Below are 6,736 nucleotides of genomic sequence, written 5' to 3' on the forward strand. Positions count from 1 at the left end.
GAGGCGGGGCCGCCGGGCCCTCCGGCCTGAGCGGGGCGGCTGGGGGGGCTCCCGAGGGGAACGGGGCAGCCCCGGCCCCTCGCCGGCTGCCCCGGGAGCCGCAGCCCTGTGCGAGTGCGGGGGAGAGTGTAATTAACCTGCTTTGAAGCGCCGCCCTCAGTTTTGGTTGCTTCGTCTTTAAAATTGGAGTGGACACTTAGAAGAATTTCAGTGGGAAATTACAGATGCACTTAAAAGTGCCTTTAAATGAAGAGATATTTAGCTGAGAGAGGAGGCGAGCGGTGGCAGGAACAACGGAAAACGAGGGGTGCGTTCACGCGGGTGCGGGCAGAGCGGGCCGCGCCTGGCTGCGAGGGCCGCGGGGAGCAAGGACACGGGGAAACCGCGGCCGTGGGGAAACCGCGTCTCCTCCTGACTCAGCACCTGAGGAGGAGCGACAGGTGAGCCCCGAGGCCGCCCTGCATAGCAGCTGGGGCGCTTCTGCATCCTCCGAGTTCTTCCAAGGAAAAAATGCTCCCCAGAGCCCCGGGGCTGGGCTGCTCCGTCTGCAGGGTACCCCCGGGTGCATTAAATGCCCCAGAGCCAGCAGCGCACAGCACCTGATTGCTGGGAGCGCTGTCCCCTCCACTAAGCCCAGCCTTGTCTAGGGAAGAGCTGCGGAAGTTGGGAAGTGCAAGTTTATTTCTTCTGCGTCGTGGAACTTGGTCATCGCTAAGATTTAGAAATCAGTACAGCAGTTGAAACCCTAATTACATCCTAACCAAATAACACTAACAAAAATCCAGTAAACTGCCAACATGATAGACTGAAGTTACAATGCCTGCAATAGACAAGACTACCCTTTACATAGATGGTTCTTGATGTGTCTCAAGCAATGCTAAGTGACAACATGGCCTCCGAGACTTGTATACTTACATATAGTTCTTACGTTAACTGATGCAATGTCCTTTTTTCACTTTCAGAAATTAAAGTTACTAATGAAAAAACATTCTGATATGCCTATCTGCTGCAGGAATGCTGTATGAATCTTCACTCCAGTTTAAACAGGCTATTTTGATTAGCAGTGATTTTAGCACTGCTACATGCGCAGGTGTTTGCCCCCATGCTGTTGACATACTGAAGCTGATCCAAGATGATCCGACTAGACACTGCACTAATGAGAGTATAATGCACATCCCTTCTGGATTAAGGCCTCGCCTTGATTGTTATCTCCAAGTGTTTGTCATAAACTCTGTTAATTGAGCCGGGCCACTCTTGCTTTATAAAGCTTCAGCTGAACTCACTGTTTTTCTCCAGAAAACAATACATCTTTTGCTATCTGGTTTCAAATATGTACTTCCAATTAAAAGAAGTGACCATCAGTGATGATGCTTTGCCTGCAAATCACCTCTTGGGCACTTTTTTTGAGTCTTGAAGGTAATACACAGTCAACAATAATCAGTGTTCATTCTCATGCTATGGAAAAGATGTATCCAAGTGCTTTCCTAGCAATGCTGGGTGTTTTATGAACAAAATGCTGGTGCTCACCTGCTGTTAGACGACTTATCATCAGAATCCAGTTATTGTTAAATAACTAGAAATCTTTGTGATATAATTCTTTAAAATATCTGGTTGTAACAAAGATGTTGCAGCCTGGGAGGCTGAAAGTACTTAAATAATAAAATAATTATGAAGATACAGTAAATAGATCAGCCAAGAAAGTCCTATTTATGATCAGATACTGCTAAAGAGCATGGTATGTCCTCAGAAGATTTTTGTTATCTCCTATAGAAAAGCCATTGAATGGCAGAATGAGCTCTGTTTCACCCTTTTAGATAAAACAGGAGGATTCCTTCAGTTTCTGCATGCTTTCCTCTGCTAGCAATGGTGCATGGACAGGAGTTGTAAGGAAGATGTCTCTAAGTGTTTTTGTCAGAGATGCTGAAATGAGTGCTGCTGCAATATTCTGTCTCTAAGTTCATTTAATTGGCTTCCTTCTAGAGCTCCCACACCAACATTACCTGGGGATTGAGTTCAGAATCATATATTCACTTACTTTTTCCATTGCTTCTGGAGTATGATCAGATTTCAATTGATTAAATGAAATGGGGAAAGCTCTGGGGAAAGAAAGGGAAAAGTGTTGAGACCCTGCTATGTATAGTCACAGCATACCATGGAGAATGCTCTGGATATTCACTGATTGAAGATCAGAGTATTTGCCAATTATACTGCTGTCATTGTGTGTGAAACTGAAGTAAAAGGGATGTCACTTCAAACACACGCTGTTTGAGGATCCATACTCAGTATGGTATCTGATCTTTGAAAGAGTTGGAAATTAAACCACACCAGCATAGTGTGATTTTGAAAGAGCACACCTTCCTCCTAGCCCAGTAACCAAATCTGTCCCACTTTACTGACTCTGTATTTCTGCCCTCACATTCCTGGCTCTGTATTTCTGCCTCCTGCCTCCTGCTCCTGCCCTGGCACCTAACTGGCAGGCATGTGGGCCCAGCCCAGGGTGAGTGGCACAAGCATCGGGGTTGCTGATGATGGTGACGCAGGAACGAGGCACTCATTTCCGTGCAGCTCCCCATGCCTGCGTGATGCACAATGAAATGAAGGGGAAGCAGCCCAACCCTGGCCTCCTACTCCTGATAAGTGTCCTCTTTCCAAGGTGTGAGTGGTGCCTAAATTATGGGTCATTTACCTTATGGACAAATTTAACTCTCTGCTGTCACACTTCACTTGCTCATTTCTGACTTTAGATAGGAAGAACAATGCTGCCAGTATTTGGTTTGACGGCAAACCTCCTGGCAGAGCTTCCCAGGCAGTTGTTACTGATGCATTCCATCATCAGGAAAACTTCCTGTTATTGTCATCATCATCTGCATTTGCTAATTTAATTAAATATCTGCTCCAGAACCTGAAATGAGATTAAGTTCCTATTACACCCAATGTTATCCAAAATTATGATGGATGATGGTTTCCAGCCTGAATGAGCTTATGGGTTAATCATATTGCAGAATGGCCTGTAAAGCCTATTTGTTTAAAAATACCTGTATTCATGACCATTTGTGTGTTATTTAGGCTGGTACTTGCTCTCCAGCAGCAGTAATTAAGATGGTAGCATAAATTCTAAATAAACAGAGAAAAATTCTGTTCTCAATATTGACAGTACTTCCTAAAAAAAAAGAGAAAATATTTACTAGAAAATTATTTTCTAATCTTTCTTTGCCATTCTGTTTAACTTTCAAAGACCATTCATCTGCACTAGTGAAATGAGCTGGCAATATTATTTCAAAGCCCAGTCTTTAATTAATTAGTACCTGCAAATACATAATCTTTCTGGCTTCAGCCAGACCATTTTGAAATTATAAAGAGTTATAAAGGGCATAAAATTAAGATGCAATATTTTGTCCAGATAAAGACATACAAATTTACAGAAGGCAAGATATTAAAAATAAGAAAATCTATGGACTTTGACGTCAGCAACTAGCTTTCATAGAATCTGATAGATTTTCATTTGGAAAATGAGGTCATTGTTGAGCAATCAATCTTCATCATTTTACAGCTCCTCCTTCTTTTCATTTTGCAGTTCATAATTACCTTCATTGCTTTTTGAAACCATGGAGAAGAAAAAAAGCACACAAAGAGATCCTAACAATTTGGCTAGATAAACCAACCAGATGACAAAGACAAGGGGACAGAGGGGAGTTATAAAGAGGAAGAAAACATCATTTAATGATAGTTGTGAAATGTGGTGTCAGAAAATCGGGAAAGCGATCCTGGCTACTCCCAGAATTTTAGCAGCTTTTCTTTCTCACTTTTTTGCTCTACCACTGTGACTGTACACATCAGTATTCTGGGTTCTGCTTTTCCTTCTCTCCATCATTCCAGCGTGCTGTTTAGCCAAAAAAGAGATCTAGCAACAAGCACATGATGTTATGACATAGTCCTTATACGGCCGTATAGATGGTGATAACTCATCGAGGGAATAAGTCTCATACACTTCCATAGAAGAAAAGAAAACTCTAAAGACAGATTATGCAGAAGTGGCCAACTGAATGCATTCATGACATATGCCTCCTACAATCTGTTAAGAACTGGTAGAAAATGTCTAAAAAAGTCTAGAAACTCAGTGGAAGTTCCCTTTCTCTATTGCTTTTGTCTGCAGTGAGTTCAGAGTGAACGATGTCAATGAAAGATGTTGGTAAGATGTCCCTAGGACATGACTCAGTTTGAGACTTGAAGATTTCTACATAGCTAAATGTCTTAACTTCTATTATATGCCTTGCTTAAGCTCAGTGCCCCACAGATGGGTGTCTAGTTCCATTTTAGAGCCCAGATGTGTCGCACCTGGCTCTCAACTGCTGCTTCATTGGTGCTGGATGTAGACATCTCAGGTTCCCTAAGGTACCTTAGGTGGCACTAGGCAAATGATTCATATCCTCTAAATATCTGCTGATTACAGCCTGAGCTTAAACAGAGATTCTGGCTGTAGCTATAATCAGTGCTTAGGCATTTATCATAATTATAAACACCTACCTATACACATTAAATTTAAGAGTCTTCATCTCAAAACTCGTCCCACTGTCCAGGTCTTTCAAGATGTACCACAGCTTCCCTATATATTTCTATAGTAATTTGGCACCCAAATTTTTCTAAGAATCCGATTCTGCCCTTCACTCTTTAGCCTTGTCCCTGGGTTTGATACCCTTATTACAGAAAATCTACAGCTGTATGCAGTAGGGGTCAGGCTTTTACCTCTTGCTACAGCATGAGTAGACAGAAGAAGCAGCCTTGGCTTCTGTCCTAAGAAACAATGGAGATTAATGTAGCAAACTGGAGGGATATCAGACACTGGGAGAATGAAGAGACATTGAATGACACTCCAACTCCAGGCATAAGGCTTCATAAATGTCTCAGTTTAAAAACATGAACATTTTATGGTCACTTTCTATTCAGGACATCCCTGAATATAACACATAAGCCCTCTTTCTCTTCTCCTTTCTCCAGACATATGCTTTAGCTTCGACTATTTTGAATACTGATATTCAATCTTGAGACTGGGGTCTTAGTATTACGTACAAAACCAAAAAGGATTTGAGATAAACAGATGTCAGAACAGATTACAACATCCCAAAACTGCAGCTATTTGTACTAGTAGAGGAAACTGTTCTTGCCATGCAAAAACCATAATGATATGACAAAAATGAGGGAACAGAGTTTTATCATTTAGTTTATTGCATACATTAAAATATGCAGCTGTTGCAACGATCACTGTATTGCAATGGTTTCCTACGGAGCATCTGCTGTGAAATTCCTTTCTTTTGTTCTTATACACTGTAGGGCCTGATTCAGTTGCCTACTGCATGTAGTGAAAAATGGACCACTCTTTTCAGTAGGCTATGGGGCATCTTACTGTTATTTACATGCTTTCTGTAGCTGTTTGTTCTTTTTAGTGCTTGTCACTCAGAAAATATGCAGCTGACTATAGAGCAGAATGAATTTTTAGATGTCACTAAAAGCCTTCAAACCTAATAATAGATTTACATACCCATAATAGAAAAAGGAGACAAAATTATTAGCGTTACTTGGCTGCTTGTGAATTTTGTATAGAAGAGTTACTGCTGCTTGCTATAATTTTTTCTTTTCTGAAAAACTGTTCATAATAGTGAGATAGAAAATAACTCCCTTATGAATAATACAAAATTCTACCATGCAGCTTGCTGCTGAAGAGAGATTTAATTTAGCAACTCTACAGTTTTAAAATTGGCCTCATGAAAACACATAAACATAGTCAAAAAAACCTGAGAACCTCTGCTGACATTTTTTGCTCAGTCCAAGTATGCAAGCATATGTTATATCTGTAAGCACACCTACTCATTTCTTTGGAAACAAGCAAACAAAAGAGCATGTGGGATCTCAGGACTGTCAGAGAAAAGAATATAAAAGAACAGAACATAAACCATCATAACACCTATTGGTATCTGGAGTTGGAGTACCTGGTGCTGTTCCTGTCCTCCCTCTTCCCCTTCTAACTCCCTTTGTGCAGTAGGAGTAGAAAAGAGATAGAACAATTTAAAAAGGATGTTCAAAATTATGGAGCAGTCCCTTTGCACATGGATCCAACAGGAAAAAATTCCACGTGTTTCAGTGGACACTACTGAGGAATTCAGGATAGTATCTCCCATATCCCGTATCTCCATGCTCAGGGGCATGTTCCTGTGGGCCAGAAAAATAGTCAAACAATTATTGGTATAATCTTGCTCTCTCCTCTACTGTTGGCCACTAGCTTAGGCAGACATTTGATCTCACCTGTAGTTGCATCCTTATTCCTTTTTGTATTTAAAAACTGACATAACACCCTACGTAACTCTGAAAATCAGCACCATCTGCTTTGTGTAAAAATTGGACGATAGCCTGTGAAGCAAGTCTTTTCAGAAACAGGCAGCAATTGTTTCAGGATACCCGAGGAACAGTATGGACAGGCTCCTCTTTAGAGCTGGTCACAGCCAATTTTCAAACACTTGTTGGCATCACATACCAAATGCAAGACTTTACTAAGGTGTGTGTGCTGGACCAAATGTTGTGGAAGGTGAGTCACAGAATGGCATGTCTACTTAAAATGGGGATCTGCCCAAGCCAGCTGTTTAAAAAAATTAGAAAATAAGAATAAGTGGATGTTGAAGAATATTAATGAAAAATGCAATGATATAGCCTACAATATTTTCTACAGTGCATGTGAAAGCTCTGG

Source organism: Athene cunicularia (genome assembly GCF_003259725.1).
Source record: "Athene cunicularia isolate RWA chromosome 3 unlocalized genomic scaffold, athCun1 chr3_part1, whole genome shotgun sequence".
Taxonomy (NCBI): domain Eukaryota; kingdom Metazoa; phylum Chordata; class Aves; order Strigiformes; family Strigidae; genus Athene; species Athene cunicularia.